This window comes from Perognathus longimembris, chromosome 1, assembly GCF_023159225.1.
Source record: "Perognathus longimembris pacificus isolate PPM17 chromosome 1, ASM2315922v1, whole genome shotgun sequence".
Classification (NCBI taxonomy): Eukaryota; Metazoa; Chordata; class Mammalia; order Rodentia; family Heteromyidae; genus Perognathus; species Perognathus longimembris.
The window spans coordinates 149444450-149467155 of NC_063161.1; the positions used below are offsets into that span (position 1 = coordinate 149444450).

At 39.9% G+C, this 22706-nt stretch overlaps 1 non-coding gene across 1 annotated transcript; it reads left to right on the forward strand.

The window, feature by feature from the left end:
• Positions 1–12327: 12327 nt before the first annotated feature.
• LOC125341132 lies at positions 12328–12434 on the forward strand. Its single transcript, XR_007208882.1, has one exon. It is a non-coding gene; the product is annotated as a U6 spliceosomal RNA (small nuclear RNA).
• The last annotated feature ends 10272 nt before the right edge of the window (positions 12435–22706 follow it).

Here is a 22706-nt window from a genome sequence, read left to right on the forward strand (position 1 = left end):
AGGAATCGAACCCAGGGCCTCATGTATATGAGGTGAGCACTTTACCACTAGGCCATGTTCCCAGACCCCCAAGAATTAATTTCTTATCTATAGTAACTTCTTGCCTAAGCATTTCTCTCCACCGAGATTCACTGTTGGTGGCTAAAAGTTCCTTATCTCTTGGCCTACTAAAATACCTACTCCACTCTCACGTCCCTAAGATTTGAACAGGAGGAATTTTTAAGACTCTAGGATATTATTAACCAAGGGATGAAATGTTTCTAATATACTCTCCATTTCCACCTCCCTCTGATCTAACTCCTCCTCCTAAATCCAGGAGCATAAACACCACATATCATCCCTAATATTAAGCAGACTATCATACCTTGTATAGAGTTCTTTATCATATAGGAAAACTTATAATACTCTGAAATAAAAGTACTATACCATTTCTGTTTCAGAAATGGGTCCTTCTTGGCTAGGCTTCCCAGTCTATCTATAGAAGAACTCGTTCCTTCTCCTCTATACCTGGGTCATGACATTCAAATTTGGAACATCTGATATATCTCTTGGCTCTTGAGTAAATAGTCTCTCTGTTTAGGCTAGGAATGACAATGTCAACCCACTCATAAAACATGCTGCCCATGAGAAGCAAGCAATTCAATTCTTTTGAACAATATCTTCAAGATTCCCAGCACCAAAGCCTGGTGACAAGTGTGAGGGAGGTGTCACTTCCAACCCATAGCAGCCAATAACTTTTCTGCCTCTCATATTTAAAATCCTAGAGCCAAGGTAACATTGATCAAGGTTGGTTGAATAGTAACTGCTTTTGTACAACTACTTAAAGATCATAAAAATATAATTAAGGGGAACTATTGATGAGGAAGCTGAGAAATATTTAAGGGCAAAATTAATATAACTGGTTGTCAAGATTGAGGTAGAAAGAGGGAAGAAAGGCAGAACACTCAATGTGTCTGCTTAACCAATGACAGATCAAACTCTTCTTAGGGGGGAAGTGAGTATCCCATCCCCAGGAGCATTCAAACTGAGTATAGATTCCTGCCTGACAGGTATTCTGTCAACAGCAGTGGCTGGAGATGGGAACAGAGAAAGTCTCTCTCAGCTCTGAGGGTGCATGATCCTATGGTTCTGTGATTGTTTATATTACTGAGAGGAGCAAATGATTTATTCAGTCAATGAAGAATATAGACAAACTTCACCCCTCAATACAAATCACCTTAATTTTGCAGAAACCTGTCTATTTCCTAAAGTGCTTACATCCATTATCTCTCCCAGGGACCCAGGAGAAGACTGAAGCCTGGAACACAAAGATAAACTCAAGATTGCACTATTACCCTTATTATTTAAAATATGCTTCACTGGAATATAAGACTTTTGTCCCTTATTTCAAATTTAATGTGGTTTCTCTGACTTAGGTCTAATGAATTATTCATTTAAAGATCCTTCTTGGACAAATCTGGGTACAGTGTGATCATATACAATTATTGGTCACCAAGAGTCAGCTTAGAAAACATTTCTCCCACATACCCTCCCACCCTACTCAAGGCTGAAGAGAAAGCTCACTCATCTTATTTCAGTATTATTATTATTAATACAAGTTACTATGGATCCCATATTAGTTGTGTAGCCCACAGGAGGCCGTGCTGTTCCTGGCCTGTCCCCATGGCACTTCTCCGTAAACCATTCTAGTAGATGTCACTGAAGAGCCAGTTGGACAGATGACAAAGCCAAGATTTCTGTTTGCTCAAGGCCATAAAAGTTAATATTATGCTTTCAACAAACACGTTTCTTATTTAAAAAAAAAATCTCATCAGGCTCAGGAGCTTCAGTGTGCGTGTGTGTGTGTGTGTGTGTGTTTAGAAGTAGAAAGGGATTTGGTCTACTCTGTGTATCAGGACTGGTAAGAAGGAGTTTTGTCATAATTACCTCTCAGTCTCAGGAGTGGCTCCTGCCAACAAGGACCTTTTGGAAAACAGTCTCAGAAGAAAACCCCGTTTTCCAGGACCTTAGGTTCCAATCACTGATGCAGCGACCGGCCAGCAGAGGGCAGCTGTGGGAAGCCGTCCAAGAACAATCTCCACCCCCATTAGAGCTAATTAAGCCATGCCAGACAAGAGGCAGTGCATTTCTGCAGGAAGAAAGCAAACAGAAACATTTCTGGGTTGAGGGAAGTGGGGGGATCCGCAGGGAGGAACAATTTTCAGCTTCCAAGAAGCCGACTGGCTGGTGCCAAGGTGGCTGCCTCCACAGCAACTGGTCCCTGGGACCAGACCTGAGGGCTTTCTGGGAGCCCCTCCTCCTGCTGCAAGCCAAAAGAACAAGAAGAGTCTGGCCCAGAGGTGAAGATGCTGTGGAGATGACTGAGTGGCTGGAGCGCGGTTTGGAGCAGAAAATTCCAACCCAAACACAACAAGAGGCACACACCATGCTCACAAATCTATGCTCACAGGGCAAGGTCAAACACACGTATATAGGCTGGCCAAAGAGTTTTGTCCTGACTTCCAGTGATTAAAAATCAGACAATCCCAAGATGAACGGTTACTAGTCCCCTGAGTGTACACATAGGGAATTATCATTGTAAGGTTCGCCAGAAAGGAAACCTGCTACATGGTTCAGGCAGAAAGGAGTCTATTGGGGGGAAAGCAAACTGCCAGCCCACACAAGATGGAGGTGTGGGGAGACATAGGGGAAGGAAGAAGGGAAAAAGAGAGAAAAGAGCAAGAGAGAGTGAGAAAAGGAAAGAGAATGGGTACCACGTTGAGCCAGATTATATAGGAAAAGGTGAGAGATATGGCCAGTTGGATTGGATGTGACCGCAGAGAAGTAGGAGGTAACTGCATCTAGGTGTGCCAGTTACCTAGGCAACTCAGTTACTGGATGCAGACAAACAGGTTGGGTGCATCTGCATGGAGCCCTCCTGGGGGGTGTACCTTACATTCTGGACTTTTAATAATTATGAAAAAGGGTGTTGACTCTCTCTGGCTAATTCCTGCTGGAGATGAATGGCAACATTAGGGGTCAAAGGTGGAGATGTGGCCTTTCCAGGAGAAGAGAAGCAGCAGATGTTCCTTGGTGGTGGATGCCAGTCCTCGAATGAAGCCTGGAAGAAGACTCGTGAGGCATGGGCTATAAATTATTAGGAATTGAACACAAATATTTGTCAGAGTTATTTCTCTGAAATCACCTGTTTTTTTCTTTTGGCTTGTGGAGTAGATCAAACCCAGAATGGCTAGCCTTTGAGAGGGAACCTGGGGTGGGTGGGGGGGGAAGTCCCTGGAATCCAGCCTGAGCTGCACCCTTGAGGGCACAAGCCAAAAGTTTGGGCCACTGAGACAGATTTTCTAGCCTATGAGGTGTTTTGACTTTATGGAGTAGTCTTTTGAGGACACAGGCGTCTATAAGGACATAGATGAGGGTGACGAGGATATAGACAGGGGGTCTGCAAGGATGTAGAGTCAAATTCTCGATTCAGACATCCCTGAAATGAGAACAGACTGGCCAAAAAGGCATAAGGGGTCCCTCTGGCATGGTCAGACAAATAGAGGAACTGTAGATGGGAGTCACTCACCAGATGTAGAGAGGAGATGGTGTGGTGGATGCATAGCCAGCAATGGTAAAGGCGAGAAGTCCTAAGTGAGTTTCCTCTGGCTTTTGGCAGTTTGGTCCAAGGAGGGGTGGTCAAGGAGGTGGATTAACCCTCAAAAGAGAAGAGGGAGGAGGAGATCCAGTGACTCCTGATTTTGTCTCCTCCAGATGTAAGATTTACCAGAAAGGAAACCAGCCACATGGTTCAGGCAGAAAGGAGTTTATTGGGGGGAAAAGCAAACTGCCAGCCCACACAAGATGGAGGTATGGGGAGCCAGAGCGAATGAAGAAGAGAAAAGAGAAAAAGAGAGAGAAAAAAGGAAAGAGAGTGGAGGCCATGTTGAGCTGGATTATATAGGAAAAGATGGGAGATATTGCCAGGTGGATTGGATGTGATCTCGGAGAAGGAGGTCACTGCCTTCAGGTGTGCCAGTTACCTAGGTAATTCAGGTATTGGGCACAGACTTAAACAGGTGGGAGGCATCTGCGTGGAGTCCTCCCAGGGGTGGACCTTACAATCATCTGCTAGTACAAGCATCTGGATGTCACTCAGATACACACACACACACACACGCACACACACACACACACACACACACACACCAAATACAAATGCTTATCTACCAGTGCAAAATGTGTATTAAAGTAAAAGGCTGTGCTAGATGATTTCTGTTGGAAAGCCTGAAATCCATACTGCCTCCACCACAAGCCCGTGCAATATTCAATTTTCCATCTTCCAGAGTCTATTTCTTTATTTGTAAAAATGAACAAGTGAGCCTACCTAAGCTAGTTTCTGAAAAACCACACAGATTAGAAGCATTAAGATCTTACTCAGACCAGTGGGAAAACTAAGAGAAAGTAAAGGATGGGGTGACATTGTCCAAAAAGAAATGTTCTTATCACCTGACTTATGTAACTGTAACCCCTCTGTACATCACCTTTACAACATTTTTTTTTATAAAACTGGGAAAAAATGATCTTGCTTAGAAGCTGGGGAACCATGTCAAGTTTCAATGGAACCTCACACAGCTCTTGTTTTTTATGTTAAATTGCTAACCTTAGCGGAAGTGCCAGCAAGGTGGTGGCCTAGCCCGTGTCTCTGTCCCCAAACGATCTCAGGCAATGTCACAAGGGAAGTCTTTAACCAATCAGACAACCTGAACTGTTTTAAGTAAATGCATCTATGATTTCTTTCCAAAGAGCACAGTTGGACAACATATGTGATTTCCTTTTCTGTTCTCTTTTTATTTTTCCCCCATTTAAGTTTAGTAGCAAGCATGAGGATCTCATAAACATATTTTCAAATGGCCATGGAACGCTCCCTCACACGGTTATCTTTACCCCTCGACTTTGGTATTTGGCTGTTCCCTCTTCCATCCTACCCCATGTACTATAAATAATACTCTGGGGGTGAGGGGGGATCTTTACACTTGCATGCTTTCCCTATTTGGAGATTCTTTCTTTAGAAAAGAAAACCCAAAATTAAATAACTAAAGATAAATCATATTTTCAGATTCTTTACGCATATTGCCAAATTGTCTTCCAGAACTGTTGCTCTGGATTGCATGTGTACTAGCAATGCCTGACTCCATATCATCACATTCTCAGAACGCCTCAGCCCTCTTGTTTTTTCTTTAAACTTTGCTAATTCACTAGGCCAAAACAGTAATAATAATGTTATCTTGTGGTTTTTAATAAGCCTTTCTTTGATTGCTAAGAGAGAGTGAACATTTTTTTCTTGGTATTTGTGCACCAGCTACATTTCCTTATTTAAGAATTGCCTGTTCATGCCCTCTGTTCATTCATCTGTGGGGTCTTAGTGAATTTAATTGATTTCCATGGTCTCTTTACATAATAAAGATAGTAATCCTTTGTCATATTTGCTGTATTTTTCTAGTTTGCTTTATGTCTTTTCCTTTGTGATTTCTTCTATCACTTCTAAGCTTATACAGCCACCCATCCTCCGGAGACTTCATAAATATTCATTTCTAATTCACTCTCTGCTTTTTTTTTCTTCCTGGGTTAGCCTGACTCTATTAGCTTAGGATTCTATGATGCTATAAATTTATATGTCTGGGCCTCCAAAGATGAGCACTTTCAGCCTTGGATTATCATTTCTAGCATAGATCTTTTGTGGTTCTTTCTATGACCTCTTTGCTCTCTTAGACTGTAAGTTTCCTGGAGGCAAAGAGGGTCTCCATCTCCTTCTACCTGTATTTAAAGAGTCTGCCACAGTGCCAGGCATATAATGGGTAAGTGCTAAACATTGATTGTTGGATCATCTTCCCAATCTTTCCCCACCCAGTGAGAATGCTGTACCTCATCCAAGGATGCAGGTGTGGGAGACCGCTTGGAGTAGTAGAGAAGGCCTGGTGAGAAGAACAGATAACAATACCCAAGTGAACAGAAGTGAGAGAGTATGGACTATTGAAGACAATAGATAATCCAACATGTCAAAGACTGTGATCCATGTGGAAAGGACAGTTGGATCTGACTGGGGAAGGGTTCTGGAGTCAATTTTGGCATTTTAGCCATAAAAAAATTCTATTTTCCACAATGCAACCAGGGTAATCTTTTATACAAAGATAAAATGTGGATATGTCATTCACCTTTCTCCATGTGACACTCAACGAAGTTTTCCCAGTTAGGATGCAGTTAGGAGTCTTAATGGTCTCTGTGGTCAAGCCCATTCACACCTGTGCCTTTCCCAGATCTTATGTCCTTAGCCCCTCACTGCTGGGCAACTATGCCCAGCCAATCTAGTTCACATTCAAACCTGTCTGACAGGCATAGTAGATGTTGACTAAATTTGCATGACTATATTAAGTACCTAAATTTGTGGTCAGCTGAATTCACTGGTCGTGGAGAGGGGAGGTAAGTAAGATCAGGTGTGTATCTCAGAAAGGGAATCTGGCTGCCCTGCTAAAGAGTGACTTGAATATGAGACACCAGAGAGGAGTGATATAACATGGAAATGACTGGCATGAGAACATTTTCAGAGAGGAGACTTTGCTCCAGAGAGATATAGTGATGAAGAGCATTGTGTATTTGTAACGGGAAAGGAAAACATTGACAACATAAATGTGCAGTGGACCATCTTCAGACACCTAAACAAAAGTATCATAATTGTAGCAATAGTCATGACAGGCATTAGTGTTCAAAGGTCTTCATACTATCCCATGATGACTTATCATCACCATTCAAAGCAGGTGGACACAGATATTTCTCCTCATAGTTTATAAACAAAACCACAAACTGAAACTCTTGAAAGTTAACACAACGTCTCGCAGCTTGTAAGTAGTAGATGTATCCAAGAATGGAGGCCAGATGCTCAGCTCTGCCTGACTTCCATCCAAGCAAATGTTGCTGTATCACAATTTCCCCAGTGAGGAAGCTGCCCTCCATGGACTGTTGCTGTTGGTAAAATCATGCCTTAGGGTTAATGGTCCACATGAATAATTTTCTCTGGCCTTTGGTCCCTGAAAACAGAATTGCAGTGTCACTTCCTTCCTTAGGAGAGTTAAAATATCACAAGTCAGGGAGGAGGCCATTTGCAGCCACATTAACAGTAAATGCCATTTGCTCTCAGCAATATCTCCACATCTGACTTTTTCTTTCCTCCCCTGTGGCAGAAACTACAACAAAATGGAGCACGGACTGAGGAAAGAAAGAGATAAACAAGGATTGGAAAGAGACAGGGAGTGATGCCTCTGTTCTAGTGGGCAGACTGACTGAAAAGCCCAGATGTCCTTATCCCCCTCCGGAGCCAGGGATATCTTTATTGAGATAGCAATTACAGGAAGGGTGGAGTGACTTGGGAGGAAGCCAAAGCTGACCCAGTGGAGTTGTATCGTAATGAAGGAGCCAGAGAAGCAAAGAGTAGAGCTTGAAATGTCTTCTCTTGAAAGAAGTAGCTCCCAACCCAACAACTTCACACCACTCAAAGCTTGAAGACTGGTCAAAAGTCATCTGCTTCACAGAGCTTAAAAACTTCACAATAATCATTTGAACTGACTATGTACACATATCTCTCATGTTTCTTCAGACTAAGAGAAGGAAGTAGAATGGAATAGGCACATCACGATTTGCCTCTGTCCTGAAAACAAAGCCTGAATGAGGACAAAGCACAGAGTAGGTAAAGTGAGAATGCAGGGTCTAACTGGTGCCATCTTGGCCACATGGTGGATAGGGAATTGGGTTTAACTGGTGCCATCTTGGCCACATGGTGGATAGGGAATTGGGTTTAACTGGTGCCATCTTGTCTTCATGGTGGAGGAAGGTGAAGTCCCACCTCCCAGGTGATGGATATGCATGAATTCCTAGAGTCAGAAGTGGGGATCTGGGTGATAACACTACTGCACCTGTCAGTCCTGGGCCTTGAACTTGGGAGACTCTGGAGTTTCCCTTGACCTCCAACCCCTGACCCTGATACTATTTAGGCCCAGACCAGCTCGGGTGCCATCACACCATGCCTTATGTTCGCATCTCCTGTCTTTTGTTCCTTAGCTTTCCTCCAGTCACAATGGTGCACCACTTCAGTTCTCCATTGGAGTTGATCTGGTTTATTAGAATTGTTTATTCTTTTTAAAAAATTTTTACTGTCAAGGTGATGTACAGAAGGGTTATACTTACAAAAATAAGGTAGTGAGTACAATTCTTGTCAAACTTGTTGCCTCCTCCCTCATTTTTCTTCCACTTTCCCTCTTCCCCAGTGCCCCCCCAAGTTGTACAGTTGGTATACAACATATTTCCTTGTATTATTTTCCATTGGTTCACCTTTTACCCTTTGTCTCACCATTTTGATGTTATCCTTCCCTTCCCTAATTCAGACAAACATATATAGAATACCCAGGGTTCCAAAATGAAATACAGTGGCAACAGGGGCGAAACCATATGGCAGATAAACAAAAGAAAAAAGAAACAATTTCACATAGTATGTTAAAAATAACAACAGTGGGGGCTGGCGATATGGCCTAGTGGCAAGAGAGCTTGCCTCGTATACATGAGGCCCTGGATTCGATTCCCCAGCACCACATATACAGAAAACGCCCAGAAGTGGCGCTGTGGCTCAAGTGGCAGAGTGCTAGCCTTGAGCAAAAGGAAGCCAGAGACAGTGCTCAGGCCCTGAGTCCAAGGCCCAGGACTGGCCAAAAAATAAAAATTAAAAAAAAATAACAACAGTGGTAAACCTCTTGTTTCTACCTCCTGGAGTTCATTTTGCTTAGCATCATCTTATGTGATCATATATACATAGCTATTGAGCTATTGTGATCATCTGCTAGGACTATCCTAGACATTTCTGAAGAGGAAATGAGAATGGCCAAGAGGCATAAAGAAATGTTCAACATCCCTGGCCATAAAAGAAATGCAAATCAAAACAACATTGATATTATCTATGTGCACCCCTTTTTCATTGTGTTGTTGTTGTTGTTTTTCAGAATAACCAAGATATAAAAACAACCTGATTGTCTAAACAACAACAACATTGAGATTGCACTTCACCCCAGTAAGAATGGCCATTATCAAGAAAACTAATAACAACAGATGTTGGCGGGGATGTGGCCAAAAGGGAACACTACTACACTGCTGGTGAGAGTGTAAACTTGTTCAACCACTCTGGAAAGTAGTATTGTTTATTCTGCTCTCTCAGTTTTCTATTAGTATTAAGTATACGAGACGGGCTACATATCTTTGAGATAAGAGTCCACCTGTAGATGCCAGCTTTCTAATAAAGACTCCCAATTAGACCTCTCAAAAAGTGGCTTCTCTGTTTTCTTGTGACTGGATTCACAACTGGGATTTGACCTTACAACAAAGGATCCTGTCTGGAGTTCTATAGAAGACTTTGCATTGATACTGCTCACTCCTCCAACCTTTTTTCCTTAAGATACATCCAAATTAAAGTAGAGAGTCCATTTGAAAATCCTTATTTCTGGTTGTAGTTTAGACCATTGTGTGTATTTGCACTTAAGCAATCTGTGCTACGAATAACTTGGGTTTGCAGAGACAATGTTTATAAGGGAACAATTAAAGTTGAGGGAACAAAGTCCTATTAGCTACTCTCCCAGTGTGCACCAAACAAGAGCTTTGAACTTCAGCATCAAACCATCAAACGATTTTTCTTTCTGTCTTCCCTATCTTCCTCTTTCCTTATCATTCTTTCTTCATCCCTTCATTGTTTTTCACTCACTCATTCACCACTTGCTCTTTATTATTTTGGACTCTCTTTTCCCATTTCTGAGCCCAAATCCATATTTTTAGATAACTTTCTTGTGTTAAACAAAAATAAATTTTTTCTTCTGTCACCTACTTCAAGATATATTGTCTAAAAATCATTACAAAAGAAATTTAATGGTTTCCTTTGGGCTTTCTGGTGTATATTTGCACCTAGATAAATACAGACATCATTTTAAAGTAAATGTGTGTGTATGTGTGTGTCTGTGCGTGAGTGCACGCCTGTGCAGTGTGTAGGCTCCTGAGAGGAATAATAGGAGCAGATAGAGGAAGCAGCACAGAGCACAAGTCAAACTCATTCATCAACAAATGGAAGAATTTTTGATATTGCAAGCTCACTATAATTCGAGTGCTGCCGATGGAATTTACAGCTTGATACAGGCATGACACAGGAAGCAGCCAGGAAGCTGGAATGAGCTCAGTTCTACAACAAGAGTTGTGTATCATGGGAGAACAGATGAAAGACACAGAGACAAACTCCTTATGATCAGAATATTTCCTACAACATAGAAGCTACTTAGCCAAGGAAAGGAACATACACAGGACTCTGAAAAGGAAAATGGAGATAGTACTGTTCAAGAAGTCCCACTGAGCTGAGTGCTGGTGGCTCACACTTATAATCCTAGCTACTCAGGAGGCTGAGATCCAAGGATCATGGTTTAAGCCAGCCCAGGCAGGAAAGTCTAGAAGACACTTAGCTCCACTGAATCAGGAAAATCAGATGTGGTATTGTGGCTCACAGTAGTAGTCTTGAGCAAAAGAGCTCAGGGAGAGTGCCCAGGCTTTGAGGTCAAGCCACATGATCACCACCAACAAAAAGTCCCACTGGCTTGTATACAAATGAAAAATGTGCACAACCTAAGAGCTGAGGATGTAAATTAGGACCAAACCAGGGCATATACGGGTTTACATTTGTGTTTTCAGTCAAAAAACCAAGCGTTGACTATTCAACATCCACATATACATACCCTCCTCAGGTTCCCTTAGAAGGAACCATTCTTGGAAGCAAATCTGGTTTCTTGGGTTTGCTGAGAGTGTAGAGAGTAAGTGGACTGAACTTTGCAAAGGCTCTATTGTTGGAAAATAGAGGTTTTCTTGTTCCTCAGGAGTATGAGGCTAATGTATTAGAAGGTAATAGCCATTGAAAAGGTGGCTTGTTATTCTCACACACTGGAGGGTGAGAGGACTCACCATACAATGGTATTCACATGAGGAAAAGCCACAGACTTTTGTTGTGATTTTGTTCAGGAGCGCTGGATGAGGCAGGGAAAATAGGTATAGAACTGGCTAATTTCAGTGGGCTCTCGAATACAAGAGAGATTCCTGTTAGTCTGGTATCTGATACTGGAGTGACTAGAGAAGGGTAAGATTAAGCCAGACATAAGAACCCAGAAGAAGTTGTGAAGGAGTAGGCTTTTGATTGGCTGTAGGCATGTACATGCAAACCATATTTGCACACATGTCCTTTGCTATCTTCAGGAACTTAAAGCCCTGGGATTGACAAATCCCTGAAAGATAGAAAGGCTCTGTGATGGCTGGGCATCAAATATCACAGAGTATGAGAAGATATGATTAATACAACGGACATGCTTCTAAGGTTATAGGTTTGGTCCCCAGGGCTGTCCTCTTTGAGAAGGAGTTGTGGGAGCACCTCAGGTCATTGGGGGTATACCCTTGAAGGTATTGTGGGACCAAGGTCCCTTCTCATTTCTCTATTTTTGCTATCTGGCCATGAAGTGAGTGGTTTTCCTCCACCATATCTTTGCATCATTTGCTAACTAGCCTCACATCTACAGGAGGCTTAGAACCATAGATTTATCCAATCTTGGATCAGAACCTCCAGAACTATAACTCAAAGAAAACCATTTTACTTTACAAGGCAATTTGCTCACCCACATCATTATAGTAACAGAAAACTGACTAGTGCAGCCACAGGATTTTGGTTCTCTAGAATCTAAAGACTGTAATCCTGGACTGAGGTGTAGCTCAGTGGTAACACACACGCTTAGCACAGGTGAATCCTTGTGTTTAATCCTCAGCACCAGAAATAGCATAAAATGAAAATCAAGAATTTGATTTGATAAAAATATAGAGAGCAGTATTGTGTTTACCAGAAGCTGGGAAACTTGAATAGGAAGAAGTTGCTCAAAGAATCATAGTTAAATTGTGGTTAAATGTGAATGCATTCCAGGAATGTATTGTTTAGCATAGTAACAACAGCAGATGACAGTGCCATGTATTGTATTCTAGAAAAACACTGAGAGTATGTAAGGGTTCTCCCCATACAAAAAAAGATAACTATGTGAGTTAATTCATATGCTTACTCATTTAATGATGTATGTGTATGGTGTGTGTATTCTTTAAAACATCATGTTGGGGAGGAGTGAGGATGTTGAAGAGGATGACACTGATCAAGATACATTGTATGTATGAATTGCTTTGTGAAATGGCACTTCCTTTGTACAATTACTTAGAGATGATAAAAAGTTTTTTTTAAACATCATGTTGTTGCTCATTTTAGCAGCACATACACTAAAATTGGGATGATACGGAAAAGATTAGTATGGCCCATGCACAAGGATGACATGCAAATTTGTGAGGCATTCCATATTTTTTAAAAAAAATCATGTATAAGATAAATATAACTTCCTCCTTCCATTTAAAAAGATAAATAAATAGAAAATGCACATACACAAAACTACTGGAACCTTTTGGGCCTCAGTTTCTTTTTTTTTTTTTTTTTTTTTTGGCCAGTCCTGGGCCTTGGACTCAGGGCCTGAGCACTGTCCCTGGCTTCTTCCCGCTCAAGGCTAGCACTCCGCCACTTGAGCCACAGCGCCGCTTCTGGCCGTTTTCTGTATATGTGGTGCTGGGGAATCGAACCTAGGGCCTCGTGTATCCGAGGCAGGCATTCTTGCCACTAGGCTATATCCCCAGCCCCCCTCAGTTTCTTAATTCACTTCAAAATGCAGTGTTTATAGTAAATGGCCAACAAATTCATACAACTAGGGCCACTATTTTAAAATTATTCCACAGAGGTACTAAGCATATCATATTAATTTGGTTCCAATAGATATTTCTGTCTCTTAGGTCTGTACAAAAATAGATCCATGATAGCTGATGATGGTTGGCTGAACATTGGATAGGGGGCTGTTTAAGGATTTTGAGACTACTGTGCCAATATATAGCTAATGGATTAATAGACTGGATGAAGAGTTGTATTTGGAGATTTACCTAGGTCTACCCCAATCTGAAGGACCCAAGTTTTGTGATTCCATAACTCTAATCCCACTTGATCATAGGGTTTCTGAGATTAAAACTACATCAGCACTCAACTTTGATAAATCAGACATATAAGGCTCATATTCAGGCAGATTTATTTCAGGGAGGGTGAAGCTAGAACAAAAGGAAAATGTTAGAAGGAATGGTCAACAAAGGGGGTCAGGACAAGTGGGGGCGGGGAGACCACTAGCTAGTTCTTTGTAAAGCTATCAGCTCTCAAATCACTCAGGGGGATGAAAGTTACTAAAATATTAACAAGTCACAGGTAATTGATGCTTCCCAACTCAATTAGAACCTAATTTGAGGAATATGCTTTTCTGAAGAGGTTCATTAGCTAAATTTGCCCTCCCTCCCCTCAATTTTTCAGTTCACAAAAGATGAATGGGCCCAATATGCGGGCACTTGGCTGGTGCCCTGGGAGAAAAGATAGATGCATTAAACTAGATGGGAACACAAATCACTTCCCATTGTTGAAGCAGCAAATCACTTGGAAAGCCTGCTCATCTCTAGGTACTCACTCACCCATGGGGGCCCACAAAAAGTTACAGGGGCCAATACATCCTTGCCACCAAGCAATCCTAATATTCAAAAGCATCTTAGAAGTCTTGAGCGTAAGCAACTCCTCAATTTAGGAAGGGATCCTGACCATGTGGCTTGAGCAAAGCCAAGGGTGAAAGACCTCTTGTCTCTAGAAGCCAGCACCCCTCTTGGTAGAAGAAAGTTCATAGGAGATACTCTGTAATCCTTTGTATTCATCCCCAAATGAAGCTGGCCTGGTGAATTCCAAAGAGGGCAAAGCACGACCATGTACAGATGGCTCATGCTTGTAATCCTTACTACTCAGGCATAGATGCTGAGAAATCACCATTCAAGACCAGTTTGGGCAGATAAGTCCTAGATTCCATCTCCAAAGTAATGCACAAAAAATCCAAGCAGGAAGTATGGATCAAATGGTAAACTGCCAGGGGCTGGGGATATAGCCTAGTGGCAAGAGTGCCTGCCTCGGATACACGAGGCCCTAGGTTTAATTCCCCAGCACCACATATACAGAAAACGGCCAGAAGCGGCGCTGTGGCTCAAGTGGCAGAGTGCTAGCCTTGAGCGGGAAGAAGCCAGGGACAGTGCTCAGGCCCTGAGTCCAAGGCCCAGGACTGGCCAAAAAAAAAAAAAAAAATGGTAAACTGCCAGCCCAGCAAGCTGACCAACTAAGAGGCCTCGGTGCCAACCCCAGTACTAGCAAAAAGAAAAAAAAAATGGCAAAGAATTTTTTTTGTATTTTTCCTTGACCTGATTTGATGTTTTCTTCTGGCTTATCTTCTCAGTGGAAAGCATTCTTAGTTTTTTTCCAATGTATTTAACATTGCTTCAAAGCCACGCACCACCACCTCCTGCTTTTCTCCCTTTTTGTCATGTATGGGTGCATGTATGTATGTACATACTCTCCTTTAAATTGACACATAGTAATTATGGAAAACAGTGGTAATTTGATAAATGTGAGCAATGTACAATTTTCCCAAATGGGTCATTAGCGTTTCCATCTCCCTTTATTATTTCCCTGCATGTGGAGTCTTCAGACTCTTCTATTTCTTTATAAAATACAACACAAAACATTGCGAACTATATTTAGCCTACCTACTGCGCTGTAGAACTCTAAAATATTTTTCTTGTACTCAGTTGTATTTCTGTACCCATTGTCCAATCTCCCTTTTCTCACATTCCCCCATTCTCTAGTCATAAATAACCTACTCTCTTTTGCTTCACATAGTTGACCTGTGAGCACATTCATTTTTGTTTATAATCTTCTAAAGTATTATGTTTCTAAACTGCAAACAACTCCTCAGGTATTGTCTGGAAATTACAAGTATAGTTCCTTCCTTGTGGCCAGACAATATGTCCTTTTTATGGAGCATTATTTTGTGCTAGGCATATGCTAAATATTTTAGTCATATTACACATTATATATTACACAATAAATAATACACATTTCATATTAGACATTTCATATGAGGAAGTGAGTGTGCAGAATAGTAAAGTGATTTACACAAACCAAGTGGCCAGCTGCAGTAAAAGCTGGAATTTGAATCTAGGACTCACTGATTTTTAATCACTATTCTACGTTGTATCTACTTAAGTCATCAAATTCTGGTCATTTTGTCATAGTTGCATGACATTTTACAGTTTGGAATACTTTCATATAAAATTACTTTTGTTCTGAGAAAGATAGGATACCCTTCATTCCCTGAATCTTGGGTGGGTAGGCCAGATGTTCTAAGTCCAGTTCGTGCCATCTGATATAAAATTGGTTACTTCTAAAACTATAAAGCAGGTATTGCTCCTTAAATTCTAAATCATGCAGCCTTCTAAGGTGCACTTGGGTTGTTCCTGCTGATAATTCCACCCACTGAGATATTTATGAATTTTTATTTGTCGTTGGTGGCATCTGAGCATCTTGGTGAGTATGTTTGCCAGGACAGGGAGCCACATGTTTTCAAGTAGGTTTCCTGCTCTGTCAGCCACTAACAAAAATCCACCTGTTTCTCCAGCACAGTGATTTCCAACCCAAAATGATCTTCAGAATCAACTGGTTTACCAAGAACAATGTTGGTATAACCTCCCTGGAGATTACAGGTTTATTTACACTTGATTTAGTCCACCTGTTTCCTGACTTGTCTCAGAAGGCTATAATGAGAAAGTTAACCAAGTCATTTGCTTGAAATCAATACATATTATTCCTGGGATTCTCCTGTATAATACACATATAATAAGAGAAAATTATGTTACCTCCATGTATAATTTATACATATATAAAGTAGTAAAGCTCAAAATTGCTTTTAACACTTGACCGCAGTTAAGGATTAGATTTTTTTATTTGCCAATGAAAATTATAAACCTCATAATAATAAAAATAATTTTGAATTGTTTGGTACCATATTTAACTTTACCACTGAAACACAGAAACCTGGAGATACTTAAGTAACTTTCTCAAGATGATTCAAAGTCAGTGGCAGAATCTAAACTAGACTGAAAATTATGTAAATTGATCTCATTGTGCTTTTCTATACATTATGCTGCAGCTCATATTTGCACTTGGCTTTAGACTTCATTGTGGTTTTGTTTGATTTACTATATATCAAATGGCCTTCCTTATTCAATTTTGCTTTTGCTGATGTACAAATGAATTTACATTCACAGAGCACAAGCCAACTGATGGCAGAACAGAGGGGTAGGGAAAAGATAGAAAGCGTTTCAACCATATTCCAAAGGATGTGAAGTAAGACTCAAATTTAGATATTTCTGAAAGAAATCCACAGAGACAGAATTAAGCTCAAAAATTGACAGGATAGTAGAAAGTGATTTTGGATAAGCCAATAAAAATTTACAAGACTCCAGGTGGTAAGAGTCTTAAGAACCTAATTTTGCTATGGAAACATGCATTTCTAATACATTCATTTGTTTAATTTATATCTAAAAGTCAATTAACTTACATCACACTTTTTTTAAAGAAAAAATGAAAGCAGAAGCCACATTCCAAGGACATAATATTCAAATGGAGACCGATGTACATTCATGGGAGTATTGGTATAATACGAAATTAGAAAATATTTGGTTCTAAAAAGAAGATACTTCATTCATTACTATTATGGTGATAATAGTTATAATAACTCATGAGTTCTTGCTGTGTGTTAAGACACTAAGCTAAGTGCTTTTCAAATGCTTCCATATACAGTGGTTAGATGGCTGTAGGAAGAAGCCTTGTTTCCGTGTTACTGACAGGGAAGAGAAAGTCACTAGCCTAGAAGTAAATGTTATTCAACAATATGGCTTGAGATTAACTTTGACTTAAAACCCAACTTGAAAACATATTAACTGAATGAATTAAGTTTAAGAACCAAGAAATAATACAAGCTTAATGTACATCTCTACCCTTGTTATGTAAACTGAAGAGGGTAACATGCAGTGGTCTGACATTGACATACTTGCCTTGTTTTGTTCATCCTTGAAATTATAAAGACATAGCTGATGGGAAATTATTATTTTTAAAGTACATAGTAAAAATAATCCTATAATACAACAAAAGCAACCTTTTTCTGTGTGGCACTACAATTAGTTTGAATGACTCCCCCTCACTGAAAACAGGCTTCCATTTAGAACTTTGGCATTCTCTATACACAATTGTAAAAATTACTCTGAAATTATTCGTGCTATCAGCATATCTTGGCATACAATTGTTTTTAGTTTTTGCCAGATGAAAAGGAAATGCATGCATTCTATTCTTTTATTTTTGGCACACTATTTTCTATTGTCCAACTCCATTAGCAATTGCAAGTAGGCTGCAGACAACACATATTAAATACTTACTAAGGTTTAAACTCTTGGCAGACATTAATCTCTTTCATCCTCATCACAGGCCTGCAAGGAAGAGCATCATTCTCCCTCTTTGACAGATAAAAAAGAAAATGCAGTTCAGAAAGGCTACATAACTTACCCAGGGTTGCCCAACTAGTGAGTAACAAGTTCATGGTGTAAATTCCACAGATTAGGCTCATTAATCTCTTGCAAGATTCCTCTCAAAGGTAAACTCAAAACTAAACTAGAAAAAAAATCTTTAAAAAAATCCATGCTATGTATTCAAGGCCACATAGCAAGTCCATGGTAGGTTCAGGTTGAAAGCCAAGTTTAAGGCCTCTTAGATTACTGGGAAGTCTTCATTATTGCTATTTCCTTTTTCATAGAAGACATAGATGGGTTTTAATTGAAATAATGGTTTCATGAGCATATTGTGACTTGAAACACAAATACCACAGGAGAAAGTGTCAATAGCATTGTCTTTTTTCACTTATTTTTGTTCCCAGACATTTCAGAAAGCAAACTTGTTGGCCCATCTATGGAAACACAGATACGGGGAAAATTGAGTATGATATTCAATGCATGGATCTCTAGGGAACTAATTTATGTAAGGGTTGGGAACATGCCCAGAAGGTCTGCAAATGAATCAGGGTACATCCATATAGTCAGAGCCCTAGTTATTGAAGCTAACAAGCCTGCCCTCTGTGCTCCATCCGTCTCTGCTCTCTTTCAACAAGATATGCTAACCTGAACTAAAAGAGGCAGAGAAGAAAAGCCAAGAAGTTAAGGTAGAGGAGAAAAATCTCCTTCCAGTCCACATATTTCTGTTACACTAGTGATGGTTTCTCCCCCGCCTTACAGATTCCCTTAAACTGCTCATCTCATACATGGCTCTTGACTGAGCCTCCTTCTGTAGTCCCTAGCACTAGTTATCATCCCTATAACCCAGACTCCACACTAACTAAAATAACCCCAAAACTATATTAGAATCTGTCCCTCTCTTGCTCTAATACTTTCATTGGGCTCTGTCGACAATAAGAAACTGAGCTTTCTGGCAGTTGGACTTTGCATAACTGGCTCCTACTTCTCCATTGCATCTTCACTCACCAAGACTAGGACTAGCATATGGCAAATGATACACTTACCTTGAGACCAAGATGGAAGGAAATACCAAAACTCCATAATCAAGATAGATGACACACTAATGCAATATTTTAAAATCTCACAATCAATGCAACTCAACCCATGATGAGCAAACTACCAAAGGTTCCTACAATTTTTTCTGTGTCAAATTATATTATAGCCTGAGATTAAAAGAAAAAAAAATCAGTAACACTGATTCTCTTCACTTAACTTTTTTTTTTTTTTGCCAGTCCTGGGCCGTGAACTCAGGGCCTGAGCACTGTCCCTGGCTTCTTTTTTGCTCAAGGCTAGCACTTTACCACTTGAGCCACAGCGCCACTTCTGGCCATTTTCTGTATATGTGGTGCTGAGGAATCAAACCCAGGGCCTCATGTATACGAGGCAAGCACTCTTGCCACTAGGCCATATTCCCAGCCCCCTTCACTTAAACTTTTGATATTTTATTCATTGTATATTTTTGGCATTGGTTTTTAAAAATTATATTAACATTAAATTTTAGTCCTAATCCTGCCTGTTAGGCCTCAAATGTGATGATATAAGATTACAAAGAACTGGTAAAAAGGAGACATTTTGAAAATGATTGAATGTAAGAGGAAGTTACAGTTTGGAGGGAGAGATTGGGATAATTCTAGAAACAAAAAAACTAGAAAGAACAGTGATATGGAGAGTTGCCTCTTACCATACCTTGCAACATGTCATGCCAGCATTGTGGGAGTCTGAGATTGACCTCCATTGCACAGGCGAGGAAAAATGGAGTAGATGGCGAGAGTAAAGAGGAGCTAAGCCAGGCGCTGGTGGCTCACTTGGGAGGCTGAGATCTGAGAAATGAAGTTCAAATCAAGCCCAGGGTGGAAAGTCCATGAGACTCTGATCTCCAATAAACTACTCAGAAAAAGCTGGAAGTGGTGTTGTGGATCAAGTGGTAGAGCACTACCACTTGAACACAAAGAGTCTCAGGGAAAGCACCCAGGCCCTGGGTTCAAGCCCTGTGGCTGTCACTAAAAACAATAAAATGAAATAAAAAATAAGAAGAGAAAAGGCACAAAGTATAGTAGTAGAGTTCTGGAATGATCTGTGGCAATGGTGAAAACTTTCTTAGGAAAGGCATATTTGGGTTGAGGTCTTAAAGTTAGGAATAATTAAATTAGAGATAAGTAGAAAGGGAAATCTTGTGCTCAGTGGGCTTGATTATATAAAATGATCTTGAGGTGCAAGGAGCTATGGTCTGCTGGAGGAAGATAGGGATGTGATCAGGTACCAGGACAAACAGAACTTTTTGGTTCCCAGAATGCCTGGATTTGTTCTGAAGAAACTGAAAGGCATGGGAGGTTTTAAGTTAGGGATTGATGGAACTGAGTTCTTTATGCTTCACTGGTAGAGAGTGAAAGGCAGAAGCAAGCAGGACACCTGTGAGGGGACTTTGAAATATGAAGGTGATAATGAGAGACTAGGATGCAGGCTAGGAACATCTAAATGCAGTGCTGGTCCTGGCAACTTTAGATTATCAAGGTTGACATTAGTGATCATAAAAATGGGAAGCAAAAGATATTGAGCAAACACTCTGAAAGTAAAATTGACAGGGTTAGTTCTCAATAAGTGCTTCTTGATTGAGTAAAAATTAATATCTGATGCCTTCTGGAGAGAGAGAGAGAGGAAAAACAGTGTACACATTATGCAACTGTTTAAAAATTGCTCCATTATGTTCTCCTAGCTCCTTTAATGTCATCAAATGTCACCTCTTTCTGGTTGTGTGCATGTAACATGACATGTAATTAATCCTGTAGGTAGCAGGATGTGTAATTAAGCATATATACATGGTGACTTGTAATTATGCACACATTTATTGTGATGTGTGCATTGGTGGATGGTTCCTGGTGTGTGTAATTATGCATGTGTCAGATGACATGAAATCACAACTCATTCTGAGAACAGACTAAGGTCTCAACTCCTATCTCAACCTGTTAATTGGTATTAGTCTACCTCTTTGAGAAAAATATCTTTGGTACTTGAACTTGCTTCTCTGAGGCAAGGGCTTATGAAACCTCCATAGATAAAAAAGAAGGCTCTGTTTTCATTCAGTATGTTTCTATTTGCTATGCATTAATCATGTAAAATAGGATACTGGAGTAATTTACAAGCAACACACTAAAGAATAATCCATATAGAAAAGTGCATATAGAGTCAATAGGATGATATAAGTTCTCTAATAGTCTCTCCTGTCAAAGAAATCAGCCTGGTATAGAGTGAAGGAAAGAATATTCTATATTCCTTGGTAATCTTCTGACATTTCTTAAACCAGACTGTCTACCAGTTGAACCCCACTAGTCTACAACTTGTCTATCTAACATTAGACTTGGGGGTTAGACTGGACTGAGGTCAAGTCTCAAATAATCATTTAGTAGCTTCAGTGTATACACGAATTTGACCTCCTGAAGCCTTTCTTCTCACATGTAAAATAAGAACATGGGATACTATCTTTCTCAAGCTCATTATTAGGATTCAATGAGATCTCATCAAAAAGTATTGTATGCAATTAGGTTCAGGTATTAGCTCTATGGAATTTACATACATTATCTTGTTCAAGTCTTACTGTAATCACACAACATAGATATTATTTCTCCATGTCACAGGTGAGGATTCTGATGTTCTGAAATGTTATAAAGAGAGGAGAAGTTGAAACCCAGCTCTGTTTACCTGAAGCCTGTGAATGCTATCTACTATGCTCTTTACTTTGGGCTATAATAAGAGTTTGATTTGGGGTTGCAATGCAGCTCAGTGGTAGGGTGCTTGCTTAGCATGCACAGGCTCTGTGTTTTATCCCCTGTCCCACAGTAAAATAGAAGCGTTGACTTTATTATAGGCTTTAGTACTATATTTCTCTGTGTTTGTGTGTGTGTGTGTAAATAGAAGGGTAATTAATATTATATAGTATGTATAAATGCATATATAAATGAATTCCTACTACAATTAATAGAAATTAATGTAATTTTATACATAGTATATATACCATGTATAGTATATATTGTATAATATATAGAAATACATTATGTAGGATATATTTCATATGCATTATATATGTATATATTGGGTACTACATTGAAGCCTTCATATATATGTACATATAGGTGAAATATACATATATAAATTATATATGAAATATATAATGAATATATATTATATATGGCATATATTATATATAATGTATATATGCATGTATATGATATATAACATATATTACATCATATACATATTATATATATATATATCCCTGGTGCTAGTAAAATGGATATATTGGAGAAAATAGAATATAGAAGTGAAGAATAGAAGCATTTTAACCAGAGTCCAAAATAAGACTGTGAGAGCAGTTTCAACTAATATCAGCTTAGCTTCAGTTTCTTCAACTGAGAGCCTATTCATATGGATTTGTTAATACTTTACTCATTGTATTGGTGCTACAATTAAGTGTAAATTTATAATAGAATTCACAGAACCTGACACCTAACATAAGTCTAATAGTAGCTGCTATGGTCATTTTTCTTCTCCCTCCATCTCCTCCTCTTACTCCTCTTCTCCTTCCTCCTCTTCTTCCTCTTCCTCTTCCCCCTTTTCCTTATCCTCCACTTTATTCTTCTCCTTGGTCTTTAAGCATCTAATATTTTTTCACGGAACCAAGTAGCTGACCTGCTCAGTAAATATATGTTGAATTACATTGAATGAAATATTTTACTGAAAACCATCTAGTCTGGAAATAGATTTCTTTGACTTAAGACACTTTGAACAATGGAATGAGGTTCTTAGACACCAAAAAAAGTGTCTGCTGTTTGTCAGCCTGTTGGGCAGCAGATGCACAGAAAAGAAAAGATTTCCCCAGGGTGCCAGCCTTCTGTCTTTCCCAGCCCTACCCTGACTCCTCCATCCCAGCCATGCGCTTCCATTAACAAAGGTGCCAGTATCACACAAGCATGGTTTGTCTCTCATACTTGGTTATCATGTCAGTTGTGAGACACAGGATTTCAGAATGACAGGAGGCTGTCATGAGGCTGGAATGTTTTCTGTCTGCATAGGAGAACAGCTTTGCTGGATATAGGGCATAGAGGAACACAGGTGCCTGATGG